The sequence below is a fragment of the Periplaneta americana genome, chromosome 16 (genome assembly GCF_040183065.1).
Source record: "Periplaneta americana isolate PAMFEO1 chromosome 16, P.americana_PAMFEO1_priV1, whole genome shotgun sequence".
Lineage (NCBI taxonomy): Eukaryota > Metazoa > Arthropoda > Insecta > Blattodea > Blattidae > Periplaneta > Periplaneta americana.
The window spans coordinates 63,899,976-63,916,038 of NC_091132.1; the positions used below are offsets into that span (position 1 = coordinate 63,899,976).

A 16,063-nucleotide genomic window follows, 5' to 3' on the forward strand; every position below is an offset into this window, starting at 1 on the left:
GTCTTTTTCATATAGCCTACTTAATGACGGTGTAGTGTAGATATTGATATGTGTCATTGTCTTCAGTATTGGCTCGAGAGAGCGCAAAAATTACAGTTCGTAAGGAAAGATAAAAAGTTATTACTTACTGATAAAATAAGAGGCCTAGAATATTTTGTAGTCTCCAGATCATTTCAGCAAGATCTCTTAGTAGGATAAAATGATTTTACGCTCTACATTTCAAGTTCTACATGCAGCAGCTATACGAAAATGCTATTGTTCGAAAGCTTAGCAAACCTGACTTTTTTTAACTTTTGCCTACAATCCACAATGACCTGAAATACTGACACTACTACTGCTATCGTCCTGACATTGATACTTGCGTTTTCGCGTTGAAACTCAAAAACTGAAGTTGAATAGGTTCAAGAAAAAGTATTTGGCCTAAAAAAATCCATTCAGAGGGAGTATGTTTCATTATCATGGAAATAAATAACTATCAAAAAGACAAGTATTCTTCATTGAAAATAAATGTGAAAAATTTTTATTTGAACGTCTAACGAACTTAGTTTGCAGCAGCATTTGCTGCACAAGCCACTAGTTAAATTGGATTTGAGGGAGGTGGGATATGACAGAGACTGGATTAATCTTGCTCAGGATAGGGAACAATGGCGGGCTTATGTGAGGCAGCAATGAACCTCCGGGTTCCTTAAAAGCCAGTAAATAAGTAAGTAATCAGTTAATTTTAATCCTTGTTTTCTCCGTTTTCAATATATGGCGCTTGGCCCACTATGACTCTGAATCCTTCAATTATAATGCATAATGCATTATTGTACATACATACATAGGATTACACAGTTAGCTACTGCGTAATGCGTCAAGCACTTTAGAATGTCCAAACTTCTAACTGATCAGTTGTGAAGAGTAGATCATTTGGTCCGTACACTATCGCAAAAAATGCAAATTATTTCTCCATTGTACTTTCGCCCATTTTTATATACGAGTATATTTAATTTATGAAAGCATATCCAAACTGTAATGTTTTTATTTGTATGACATGCAATATGGTTTAAATCACAAATAATAATCACAATCGTCGTCGTCGTCATCATCATCATCATCATCATCATCATCATCATCAACAACAACAACAACAGCAGTGCGTAGTTTATGAGTTCAATATTTTATGACATGAAATTTCTCTCAGACTTTCTATTATTTTCTTTAAAACATCTATTATTTTTCCGTCGAAATCAGATCTAATTGCAATTATTTCAGATTGTATTGTTGGAAATCAATGACATTTGGTAGTAATTTAATCCTTTACTTTCTGAGATAGAAAAATATACATAACAAATAAACTTTAATTTAGTCAACTCTTGCAATACCTTATAGCTTTTGTCATACTCTGTTTTACCAAGAAACGTTTCTCAACTCTGTCTTTTTATTTTTCTCATCTCTCTTTTTACAAATGCCAATGTTTTTTTTATTCAATAAGATCATTTAGTAAACTTGTATTTAGATAGGCCTATTTTAAGTAAGCATTCTTCCGGGTAATCTTCCCAATTCATGATTTCAAATATGAAGATTTTATTTCCGTTGAAATTTCTCTCTCCTAGATTTTCTAAAGCAGCCTGTATCAAAATATTTTCTAATTATAGCCACTCCTCATATTAAAGTTCAGTAATTCATATTTAAAAATTTGGTCTATTGTATTCTATTAAAGGGTTCTCATGCTTCAGTCTTCGAGAAGATTTATCTTAAACGTATGTTTTTTAATATTTGTCCACATTAAATGAGTATGAAATGATTTGTGCTAACGTCATTTTATCCTCTATATTCTATAGCAATGGTTCCCAAATTGGGGGGTCGTGTAAAGAGGTGATCGAGGTCGCGAGACGATTTACAAATTGAAAAAAAAAAACGCCTTAAGAACATACACAGTATTTCTTTCGCATTTAGAAGCATAAAGAACTTTGAACATAAAAATTTTAAAAATCTTTCAGCAGTCATAAAGTAAAAATAATTAATATGATAACTGTGCCTGTTTTTCAGAACGTAGCACTCTAATCTGTATATGCATTCGATACACACACAGTGATAACATTTTCAAATTCGAGATTTCTCACTTTTATTTTGATGCTAATCATAGACGAGATAGTTAATTTGCATGAATCCGAGGTGTTGCAAATATTATTAAAATATAATAGCTTCTTTTGCAAGTTCGAGGTCTTCTTTTTATGTAAAACTAGTCAGTACTCTGAGAAAAATGGTCTAGTTTCAACATTCCATCAGCCACTTGAAGGTAAGGGATTCAGTATCCATCTGTGACTGTCGTAAATTGTATTGAGTTTTTTTTTTCGTACAATACTCAAAAAGATGTTGTTTAAAACATACTTCTGGTGGAAACATCTACGGTTTTGAGTAAATAAATTTTTAGTTTTTTTTTTTTTTACAATTTTTACAGGGATTTGTATTTTTGAAATGGAATCAAAAACCGGTGCGGTAGTGGGGAAGGGTCTAAATTGAAATCTCGTCCAAAAGAAAGTTGGTCGCGCCTTCAAATGAATCGGGGATTGCAGAAACAGCACACGTCATGAAAACTAAATTTTTCAGTAGACACAAAAAGCGGTATTGCTGGTGGTAGACCACATCATTGGTTATAGTACTGGTTTCTTCAGACAGAAGCCTAATAGATGTGTCGTTTTATACCAAATTTATTGAAATCTAATAAATTGTTAATGAAATAAATCAATATATATTAGCTTGACATGTGCTGGTTCTACAAGGAATCAAAATTGTAGTATAATAATTTCAGTTCAGCTAAAGTTTATTTGTCAAATTAGGGATATAATATATGTATAGGCCTACTGCGTACTTAATACACAAGTTCAGCATATAAATGAACTTATTTTTACACAATAGGCCAATGAAGAATATACTGTAAAATTCTTGATATCCATGTGGTATGTAACGCATTAGTTTGCGTATATCGTCAAGCTTCTCTCTTTGAATTGGCACGATTTTGTATGGATATGCCAATGAAGAATGTAAATATGGTATACAAGCAAACATTCTCATGGGGTCAGTTAAAAAAAATTGTTTTTCTTCCATCGCTTTAATAATGTCAAAAGAAGTGTTTACACATATTTTGGCCACTCGAGCGCAATTACGAGGGCCGTAAAAATAAGTTTCCTTGGGGCCATTTACAGAAAGAGAACAAAATTTAATGGAAAATTTTATTGGAACATATAGCAATTGTTGAGTTATTTTCCAACGTATTTGCCACCAGAATTTAGACATTTGTCACATTCAGTGGGATCAATTTTTGTATTCTTATGTCGTAGATGCCTGCCGTCTGAAATCGGCACATGTCATTGACATGAGTTGTTTCTGCGCGCTTCCAGGATTTCACAGGTATCCAAATGTGAGACGGCTATACTGACATATGTGGTTTCTGCATGGAATGATAGCCCTATATCAACAGTCCATGAAACTGGAATAAACTCATTACGCCACAAATAGTGATATGTGCTGTTTCTGCAATCCCTGATTCAAATAGTTTGGAAACCACTGATCTATAGAATCTGTCATCTTCAACTAGTGGTGACGTATACTTATTGGTAACTATTTCCGTAATTGAACGAAACTTTCTTTCACTCCAGGCATACTTACAGCTATCTCTGTTTCTATTTAATATTTTAATTCATTATTAACTATTAAACCTATACGAACCGCAACTCGTTTTCTTTCATTAACATCATTATACTGATATATTAAGAAATAACCCGACAATTCTGTGGTTTCTTTTAGTTTCTTCTTGTTTCGAGTATAACAGCCACATCAACATCAACATACATCAACACCTGCCTTTCGTATTTTTTATCTAACTTGTGAGCATTTCAATTCACAGGAAAGACAGAAAGAAATTGTCTCCTTCTATGAAACTTTCCCGTGGCTTTTTTATTGGGTTATTTTACGACGTTGTATCAACATCTAAGATTATTTCGCTTCTGAATGAAATGAAGGTGATAATGCCGGTGAAATGAGTCCGAGGTCCAGCACCGAAAGTTACCCAGAATTTGCTCGTAGAGGGTTGAGGGAAAACCCCGGAAAAAAACTCAACCAGGTAACTTGCCCCGACCGGGATTTGAACCCGGGCCACCTGGTTTCGCGGCCAGACGCGCTGACCGTTATTCCACAGGTGTGGACCCCCGTGGCTTTTAGATAATTAATTATTCTTTGTAATTCTTTCTGTAGCTCTCTTTCATTATTGGTGGAATTTCTTCCGTTTCAAACTGCCAATTTTAATGTTCATTGTCCTTTCCATATCTTTAACATTTTCTTTGTTTAAGTCGTCATCTAATCTAAGGGAATTGAACTATTTAAAATGTATCAAGTAGCATTTTTTTGTGTCACGTTGCGCATCTCGGAAGAGGAGCTGTCTCCTCGGAATCCCCGAGAGAATTCTCTTGCGTGCTACCCCACTAGAATAGCTGCCTCTTCCGCCACTCTGCAGTGACGTTGAGGTCTTCAATCCCGTTACCCTACGCATAGGTCTCACATTTCACTCCCTTGAGGAAATGTTTCCTATCCGCCTGGAAAATAATTCCAGGCTCCTCATTCTCATCAGTTCACAGACCCAATTCGCCGAAGAGATTGGTTACCACAAACTCGAGCTGGTTTGCTCGACTAAGCAGATCCACGCTGAGCAGGCTGAGAATTGGAACTGGATATAGAAGCTATCACAACGGGATCTCTATTACACATGCATCCACGTGAATAAAAGCGAATAAGGGAAAAACTCCATGTCCTGATTGGCTATTACGTCACTTTCAACTCAAATTTAATAGCTAGGAAACCAATTATAGAGGCGAGAGGGAACACACAAATTCACAGTACAGTAGAACCCCGATTATCCGTCACCCTATTAACCGATCGGTGAATTATTCGACTGTCTTTCTCGCCTTGGTCTTCTAGAAGCCTTTACCATTACATAATATGTCGTAGGAATGCTTCCGCGCACTTCCGACAACAGGAGTAGTTAATTGTTTCTTGTGGGGGGGGGGGTATTTTTCCCAACTTGTAAAATAGTAATTATCTGCTTTCAAAGAAATGATTCCAATAACTTTCACACAATTATTAATAAGTATTTAATGAATTTCAATCTTAAGGCATATAAACTTGCAAATGTTTATTTGCTATTTAATAACAATATATGAACGTTTTCGCCGTTTAGGGCATCTTCAGATGTAACAAAACATATTATCTGGACCTATAATAACATATTATGCAAATAACAAGGAAAATAAAGAACAATATATGTGATACATGAAATTCATGAGCTTTATGTAGATATAACATGATACAGGATGGATATTGAGATAATCTTTGAATTTGAACTTAGACTGGACGAATATTTTATTTTATACATATAGCTCATGTTACAATTAATATACAATGTTTAAAATTTGTCAATGATGTTAATTTTAAAATTTACAATGATGATAATAAAATATTTAAAATAATCATGGCTGAAAGTTGTCGTAAGTTACAAGATAGTATGCGTAGTTAATGTTCTTGTGTTTTGTAATTATTTCGCTTAGAGAGGCCGTTGGCATTTGAATGAATGTTGTTTGACGTTGATGACTACTTTACAATTGATATACAGTGATTAAATTAGTCAATGTTAAAATTTAATTTTATAATGAAGATAATAAAATATTTAGAGTAATCATGGCTGAGAATTGTCATAAGTTCAAGATAGTTTTCCTAGTTGATGTTGTGTGTTTTGTAATTGTTTCACCTGAAAATAGAGATTAAGAGATAATAATAAATAAATGCAAAATATAGACAAGTTATTATATAGAGACGCAGATAATTATTATTATAAAATTACTTGTTACAAATGTTGTTTACGTTAAAGAATTACTGTTGGGTGTAATTAGTTGAGATATTGAATAAATGCTCGTTGATTGTGAATGTAGGGGAATGTACGATAAATTTCGTAATAGATAAATCATGAGTTGGGTATGATTTTTAATCATTCATTGAAAATTAATAGAAAGATCAATATTATAATTCGTAATAATTAGATAAGCTATAATACCAAATATATGTAAAAGATTTTACGGCAGCAGTAATAATTATTATAAGATTACTTACTTAGAGGTCATTGACTTTGAAATGGCTACTCTGATGTGATGACATCCTATTACGTGTTCTCAGGTTTATTGAAGTATATAAATGAAGAAGTACTATAACTGAAAGAATATTAACTATTAATTTATTTTCAATTTTGATATGGGGATATAATTGTTTTAATGAATTTTGACGGCATTCGAATACTTACATTTGTATGTACTGGTGTTGATGTGCAAAGGCATATATATGCATATATATGCTTAAATGTCACACATGCAGTAAGAAATATATAGGCCAAACTAAACGCAATATAAAAACAAGATATAAGGAACATGTCAACGATTTCAAAAATAATAGAGAAAAATCAAAATATGCAACACACTTAATTAATACTGGACATGAATTAGGTCATCACCATTACACATTAAGTATCCTAAAAACATACAATGACAATAAATTCATAAATGCAGCAGAAGAATTCTTCATTGCCTACTACCATAATAAAGATCAAAATATAATCAACGAAAATTTATTAAACTTTAAAAATCCACTGTATGCAATTTAAAACAGACCCATTCACATTGATCTTGATACGCCATTCAAATAGTTCCTTTCATATTCTTGCGCCGTTACATGCCTCAATACACACGATTATCTAGGCCTCAGTTCTCTTAAAACCTCCAACACATCAACACCAGTACATACAAATGTAAGTATTCGAATGCCGTAAAAATTCATTAAAACAATTATATCCCCATATCAAAATTGAAAATAAATTAATAGTTAATATTCTTTCAGTTATAGTACTTCTTCATTTATATACTTCAATAAACCTGAGAACACGTAATAGGATGTCATCACATCAGAGTAGCCATTTCAAAGTCAATGACCTCTAAGTAAGTAATCTTATAATAATTATTACTGCTGCCGTAAAATCTTTTACATATATTTGGTATTATAGCTCATCTAATTATTACGAATTATAATATTGATCTTTCTATTAATTTTCAATGAATGATTAAAAATCATACCCAACTCATGATTTATCTATTACGAAATTTATCGTACATTCCGCTACATTCACAATCAACGAGCATTTATTCAATATCTCAACTAATTACACCCAACAGTAATTCTTTAACATAAACAACATTTTTAAGAAGTAATCTTATAATAATAATTATCTGCGTCTCTATATATTAACTTGTCTATATTTTGCATTTATTTATTATTATCTCTTAATCTCTATTTTCAGGTGAAACAATTACAAAACACACAACATCAACTACGAAAACTATCTTGAACTTACGACAATTCTCAGCCATGATTACTCTAAATATTTTATTATCTTCATTATAAAATTAAATTTTAACATTGACTAATTTAATCACTGTATATCAATTGTAAAGTAGTCATCAACGTCAAACAACATTCATTCAAATGCCAACGGCCTCTCTAAGCGAAATAATTACAAAACACAAGAACATTAACTACGCATACTATCTTGTAACTTACGACAACTTTCAGCCATGATTATTTTAAATATTTTATTATCATCATTGTAAATTTTAAAATTAACATCATTGACAAATTTTAAACATTGTATATTAATTGTAACATGAGCTATATGTATAAAATAAAATATTCGTCCAGTCTAAGTTCAAATTCAAAGATTATCTCAATATCCATCCTGTATCATGTTATATCTACATAAAGCTCATGAATTTCATGTATCACATATATTGTTCTCTATTTTCCTTGTTATTTGCATAATATGTTATTATAGGTCCAGATAATATGTTTTGTTACATCTGAAGATGCCCTAAACGGCGAAAACGTTCATATATTGTTATTAAATAGCAAATAAACATTTGCAAGTTTATATGCCTTAAGATTGAAATTCATTAAATACTTATTAATAATTTACCAGGCATATTGATATATTAAAATGAATTGTAAATTTCACACAATTGCAAATCCGTGCACCATTTGGTCTTTGTCCAACTGTTTATTCATTCATTCATTCATTTTATTCCATAGATCTTACATGAGCAATGAAGCTTTAAGATGTGGAACAAGTCAAAATTTTACAATATTACAATTATTACAATTTTTACCAATTTTTACAGTTTTACAATTTAGTAATTTTCTACAATTTTTATAATTTTCTACAATTTTTTACAATATTTTGGCAGATGTAGTGAGATGAGGTGAGGTCCGAGGATTCGCCAAAAGATTATCCGGCATTTGTCTTTTGGTTGGGGAAAACCTCGGAAAAACCCAACCACGTAATCAAATCAAAGGGAGTGGCGATACTGTTTAACATTTTTATGCAAAATGTTTTTCATGACTGTCGAAAGAAAATGTGTTGTGCTTAATATCGAAAAAAAGTGCACGTAATTGAGGTGTTTGGGAAAGTAGAAACTATAGATCATTTCGAATGAGAATACGAGATTGGCTTACAACTGTGTACTATTTAGTAAAAAACAAAGATGAAGTGTATAAAGTACGATTATTTGCTGCAGTTTCAATAAGTAATTGAATTGAATTGTTTATATATATATATATATATATATATATATATATATATATATATATATATATATTTCACTGCGTGTGTTTTCTTTTTCCTTTCATGTCTTACATTTATTTCATTTTTATTATTTTCGTGAAATTTGTTATGATAGTTGTAATTGTGATAATTAATGATAACGACAGTATAATAATAACTCTTATTGCACTATTTTATTATTAGTAGTCTAGTATTATTTTTGTTTTCTTTGAAGTTTCAAACTGTGCATAGTTATGGCACGAATGGCCGTACGGGCTCGTGCGAAGAATTTTGTGTACATCAGTTTGTATAATTTATTTTGTATCAATAAATGCATTTCATTCATTCATTCATTCACTCACGAGAATGTAAATCTACAACACGAGACCTCTACTCCTATCTTTCCGCAGACAATCATCACATGGATTCTCTTGGCACTCAAAACTCGTCATTCGCGTGACAGTTACTTAACGAGGCCCTTTTATTTAAATTATTTTAAACACTTGTATAATATTACGTAGACGTCCCAATTCCTGACAGCAAATGTTTTCAGAAAAGAGCTGACAGCCCAGCCACTAGCCTTTACAGAGGGGCCAGCAGAAACGTGTGGGGGAACAGGGAAGCGACGTAACGAAACGTACACAGTATCTGTGCGAAAATATGATTCAATAATGAATGCACTTTATTCACTGGAAAATACGACTATATTTCTGGAACGCACTACACTCACTCAGTACTATATACTGTGACCGTAACACGATTTTGATTCCATATGCGGCCTTGGATGTGTGGAGTACGGTTGTAAGTTTACTAGTGGAAGGGGTGGGAGGGAAGTGCATTAAAACTCAGGTACTATAAAAATTGAAGTAAAAATAAAATGATGTTCCTGTATAATACTGTATAGAAATAGCAAATAAATTGGTATATTTACTATTGCTACTACTACTGCTGCTGCTACTACTACTACTGCTACTACTACTACTGCTACTACTATTACTACTACTACTACTACTACTAATAATAATAATAATAATAATAATAATAATAATAATAATAATAATAATAATAATAATGGTTTCTGAATGCCGAATACAAGTTTTAGTCATCACACGGCTAAGTAGAGCGTACCTCAAGAAGGAACTGTGATGGAGAGTCAACCGTCCCTCGTTACACTTATGACATCAGAAATCAATTAAAGATCGTATCTGAACGAACATGTTACGCCTCTATTCAGTACGTTGACTCTGTCAAGCCGATAGCGAAGCAATACTGACACCATGCATTATGCGATATGTTTGAAGTGGAGGCAACTGTCGGAGTAGGAACAAAGTTTCCGCGATCTGCAATAATTTGCATTACACGAACTCGTGTTGACATCTTGCAGGCAGGCGTCACTACACAATGCGACGCTTCCTCTTTACATTACAAGTCTCTTCAAATTGTTGTTCAACATTTCGTGACAGCAGAAACTTTCGCTTCTTCCAGCCTTTACCGAGAATAATTAATCAGCTGTTTGTTTTTTTCTATTTCATCATTGTAATGTAGGCCTATTATAAAGATAGAATATTATGTTCTGCAAAAAAATAGGCTATTTCGATATTTTAATGAAATGTCGTTCTCAGAAATTTCCGTCGTCACACCAACCGAAACATGCTGGCTGATTGTCTCCAGAAGGCTGGATAGTTTTGTCACTCACGAAGAAGTTCCAGGAATTTCATTTATTTAATTTACTTATTTATTTAACTAGCTAGCTAGCGAGTACAAATTAAAATTATAAAACAAAAATGTTTCTAGCCACTACCTTAAGAGCCAGGCTCGTGTACGGTGTGGTCTTAGCCAATAATATAACATACAATTTACAAAGACTGTTTACTAAATACAGTAAGTAACTTAATTTAAGTCAACAAATAACACACAACAGCAAAAAAAAGGAGAAAAAGAGAGAAAAAACACATTTACTATAAATTGACAATCAGACAGAAGCCAGTGGTATTCAATAAAAACATGTTTATAGTCGACAGACATAAATGGTAAAACATACACACATTTGTTAATATTATATATTATGAATAATTTTATAAATTCCTTTTTTAAAAGCTTCAATTTTGAAATATTTTAAATTTGGAAAATGGTTTGTAATTTTATTATAAAGTCTTTGGCCGAAACTAGCACCATGTTTAAGAGTTGCACTTGTATGATATTTAGGCTCAATTAATGGAAAAGTAGACTTTTGTCTTCGAGTACGATATTCAAGTCGATTAGATTTATGTTTTAGTTGATATCTGTGGTATTGATTTAGTAAACTACGAGTACATTTATAAATTTCTTCAATAGTTAATACTTTAAAATCTGTATAAATTAAATTTGTTTGGTAATCTATATTTTTGGTTAGACAATTTTTTATTAATCTTCTGTGTAATCAAATTAATGGCTTAAGTACAGATGATGCTACTCCCACCCAATTTATTATACCATATTGTATTTTTATTGTTATACATTTGCCATGTGCTTCACCGGGCAGTTCAGACTGTAAAGTGCGTCACTTTTTCTCCACGATTATCTCGAAGCCACCTAAGAACTGCTTCATGATATAGCTGTCTGAAATGATTCGAAGACAGCAACATCTAAAGGCCTTCTTAGCGATAAAATTTCGAAGTATTATGAATTTATAAATTGTCTTTCTTATACTTGTGTACATAAAATCAATTTGTTTATCCCAACGTAAATGCTGATCTATAATAATTCCTAACTATTTGACTTGTGTGGTAGTTGTTAGATGTGGGAATTACTACACAAGAGAGCACACGGCGTATAGATAGGGTAGAGTAGTATAAATCGCACCGCTTCCTAAATCGCACCACTGCTAGTTTAAAACAAATTACTACAGTAGTGTGGCATCTAGTGGTATTGTTAACAATCTCCCATATGAACTTCCACCATGTCACTTGATTTCTGCCACTTCTTTGTGTCAGCAGCGTGGTGATAGTGTATCTAATATAATCGCTCAGGTGGATGTATATTTAGCTAACATTTTGTAACTAAGTAACGGATTTGTACGCAAAGAAATCCATAATCTTAAGATATTATTCGTTTAAAGAGGTATTAAAGAACATTTAACTTAGTAGGATTTTCGAACATGTGGTGATTATAGGCTAGAATGAAGGAAATAATAACTTATGGCGTAGTTTCTCAATTCGCACCACTTTGTAGGTGCCTAATTCGCACCGGTGCGATATGAGCAACTGTAGAAATTCTAACCGTACAAAAGAAGGCCCCAAAAATTTTAACTGAACGAGGAATGCATCAGGTGGGTGCAATATCAAGTGGTGAGAAGGGCGTTAATACAACAAGTGTGTGCTGTACAAGCGCACCAGTTATTTTGTGCCACCTGTGATAATTTTTAAACTTCAAACAGTGCATCCTTCATTATCAGCTGGTGCTCCTCCAGGATCGTTATTTGTTTGCTCTGAGTCAGGTTACGTCAACAATGAACTATTTGTCGAATAACTCAAACATTTTATTTGCCACTCAAACCTGCCATACAAAAAAGTTCTGCTTCTGTATGTCCACCTATACGACCCATTCCAAAAATTTAGAAGCTAGATTATCTCGGGAAAATGGTATGCTCCTGTTTCAGCTTCGTCATAATACTCATAGGCTCAGCCTTTAGATGATTCTATCTTCGAATCATTTCAGACAGCTATATCATGAAGCAGTTCTTAGGTGGCTTCGAGATAATCGTGGAGAAAAAGTGACGCACTTTACAGTCTGAACTGCCCGGTGAAGCACATGGAAAATGTATAACAATAAAAAACGCATTCAGAAAGTTTAAATGTTACGTAATTTACGCTCTATTTTTTCAATTTCATTTGGAGATGCGTTACTCTCTTTCATTAATTTCAATAAACTTGTAATTTGCATTTATTACATTATTCATATTAAATACTGTTCAATATGTTCAATATTAAAAGCTGTCCTTCATCCTGTTCCCTGCAGATAAAGAGCTGCGATTTAAGAAACCGCAGGTGCTATTTAGGAAACTAGTTGCCTAAATGGCACCACTGACATGTGTTTCGAAAATGTCATTTAAATTAAAAAAATATTAAATCAAATTCAAGGAATCTTTTTTACATTAAAGGTAAATGTTCTGGAAATGTATCTCTGTAAAGGAATGCAGAAAATAAAAACTGTATTGTTCAATAAAAATTATAAATGCTCAAGTGGTGCGATATAGGCAATCTTACCCTATAGTCGCTTTGACACTTGGCTCAAAGACGGGTTATATATTGCATCCAGCCATCTGTTTTGAAGCCACAGAACTTAACAATGAAAAGAAAATCATTTATCAGTCGACAGTGCTGTCTTATAATGAGAAATACATCCTCGGCAATGTTGCGGTAATTGGGCTTTTGACTGATACTCGTGAAACTATTCCCCGTTTCTCATGAAGATGCCACAAGTTAGACATCTTTTGCGACATCATTAAGTGCTGAAGGGTTCCAAAGCCATTTAGAGATTCATTATAGTACTTAAATACTCGTATTCATGTCATATTTGTGATATTTTGAGATCTTTGCTGATGCACAGGCCTATCTTGTGTTTTATACTTAGATTTTATTCCGATTTCTTTCATTATTGCCGATAACTGTAATTTTGTCGTCCTTTTTGAAATTGACATTTCAGTAAGCTTTGTTATTTTGACAGCTTTGTAATCAAGAAAGCAGTTGAAATAAAATGGCAGAGAAGTGAGTTCTTACACGCAATCTCTCTTTTTGTGTAGGGCGATTCCTGTCACATTTCTAGATGTATTGTTACATTAATTGTAAATGAGTCAACTCAAATGACATTGATCCACACACAATTGAGCAATTTATTTTAACTGCCTCATTATAAATAGTATGAGTAAGCCTATTATATTGCTAAATATATAAATTTTGAAATGTTCATTCACCTATGCTTTCTGCATTCATGATATTCGAAATTAACGTTTGGCATATCGTCTCCATTTTTTCTGCCCGTTTGTCATCTGTGTAAAGTCAATTCCCCTAAGAACGGATGGAATGTTTTATATTGCAATCTATATATCAATTCAGTCGCCTTACTAGCTCACTTTGCAAAGTGCTGGTTTATCATCGCGGGCCCGAATTCAAATCTCTGTGGTGACGAATTGTATTTGTGATGAAGAAAGAAAATGTTGCGAAAGCTTTTTCTCTGGATTCTCCCGTTCAAATTATACTAGCAGAAGACTATGATGATATTGAATACATGAGCAGAAAACTCATTGAAGAATATGAACAATTTGGATTAAAATTTAATTTTGAAAAATCTCATTATAATTATGGTTATTGGGGGAAAGAAACAAAATCTGATACTGTAAAATAAAGGCGTTATTAAATATAGTAGTAATAAATACAAATACTTAGGTGTTACAATCACAGATGATGGAAGGAACCATGTAGAAATGAAAGAACGTTCGAAGAAAGGAAAATATACAATATCCATTCTTAATCAAGTATTATGGGATAATAAAACCAGAATTGAAACTAAACATAAAATTAGAAATCAATTGTGAGAAGTACAACTTTATATGGGGCAGAAACTTGGCAATTGCAAAACGTATTCAAAAATAAATTTTTGGCCTTAGAAATGGATTATTGGAGACGATCAGCAGGCATTTCAAGAAGAGATAAAATTAGAAACGATATAATCAGAGAGAAAATGCAAGTTAAGAATGATGTTGTAGAGGATATTTTCACAAAACTAATATGGTGTGAGCATATGATGCGAATAAATACGGAAAGATTACCAAGGTTTTCATATGATTGGACCCCATTAAAAGAAGAAAAAGAGGAAGACCTATGACAACGCGGAAAAAGGGCATTCTGGAAGCTATGGAAAGAAGACAATTAGGAGAAGATCTATGGAGAGATAGAGAGGAGTGGTATCTTGCAGTGCGATAATAATTTATCAGTGACTGTAAATTAATATTTGGCTGTCAGAAAATGTCTGACTAATATATATTCTACCAACACTTCTCAATTCAATTTTCATTATCTCTCCATCTCAGAAAAAGGGTACCACTTGTGTTTCAGTGACGCCGTAATAATCATCCTATATGGTGGGTGTTACTTGCGGTTTGTCCAGAAATTGGTAGGTGCCAGTGGTGATGAATTCTAAACCACTTATAGATGTGCATAAGAGGCACTGAAGCCGGCCCAGGTTATTCTTTGCTTGACGGGGAAATGGCGACTTATGTAGATCTATGAGGTACGGGAGATCACCAACAGATATGGTATAAGGATTTCATGGTTGAAGAGAAATGGCGTGGTGTAACAGATGATGAAGCCAGCTTAACTGGACAGAATTGCTTAGGGATGTTTCATATCCCGCTCGGTAAGCAACCTCATACTTCTACAGATCAGTTACTGAGGGCATATTGCTCATGAAATAATACAATTATTATCACTGATAATAAGTTATCTTCGGTTTAGAAACTAATACTATAACTGTTTACTTAAAATCAAAATTTCTAAAAGCTCTAAAAATAAGAGCTTTTAGAATTTGAAGGTGATAATGGATACTCCACTGTGTTCTGGAAATTATCATATCCAACGTTTCGTAACTATATACAGGTTCCATCATCCGGGCAAATAGATACGACTTATTCTGTTGTGATCGCTATGCTTGGCTATTCCAAAAACAGGATTATTAATCTTTACTTCTATATTATAGTCTCGACTAACTATTTACCAACTCTAGCAACTTGTTTTTATTTTGACGTGAAGCGCGTATGTTCGAGGTACAAGGAAAAAAACTGTAACGTTTTGACATGAAAGGTTTACTCAGACGTCACTCCTAGTAACATGGAAACAAAAATGTAAGTTGTTACGTGTCTCGTGGTTTCCTACGAGGTCCGTCTACTTAAAATGCCTCGTCCCTCGCACAACCATCTTACCTGTGGGTTTCCATGGTTTTCCTAAGGTGCTAAAACAAAATGTCGGGATGAGCCTTAAAATAAATGGGCCACGGACTTACATCCCCCTGCCCAGTAAAGTTTCGGCACTATTATAAATTAAAACCTTCAATGTAGGAGCTTTGGTTAGCGCATTTTTAATTAATGTTCGAACAAAGATAATTTATGGCTTATAATCTACTGTCCTGTTTATATTAAGTTACACGTTTATGTAATCATATTATGACCATACTGCTTTAAATATTTCATCAAATTTCGTTACTATTATCACCACAATCATAACCATCTTCATCGAAATAGTAATATGATTTCTTTTCCTTATTTCAGAATTACCGCAGACATTTATAACTTTTATGAAACTCCTAAAATTAATAAAACTTAGACTAGTCAGATGTGTTGTTAGCGTTGACATAACTTTC

At 33.0% G+C, this 16,063-nt stretch overlaps 1 protein-coding gene across 1 annotated transcript in view; it reads right to left on the reverse strand.

The window, feature by feature from the left end:
• LOC138691390 (uncharacterized) overlaps nt 1-16,063 on the reverse strand; it is a 1,027,639-nt gene that overhangs the window by 340,118 nt on the left and 671,458 nt on the right. The gene's annotated exons all lie outside the window — the stretch shown is intronic.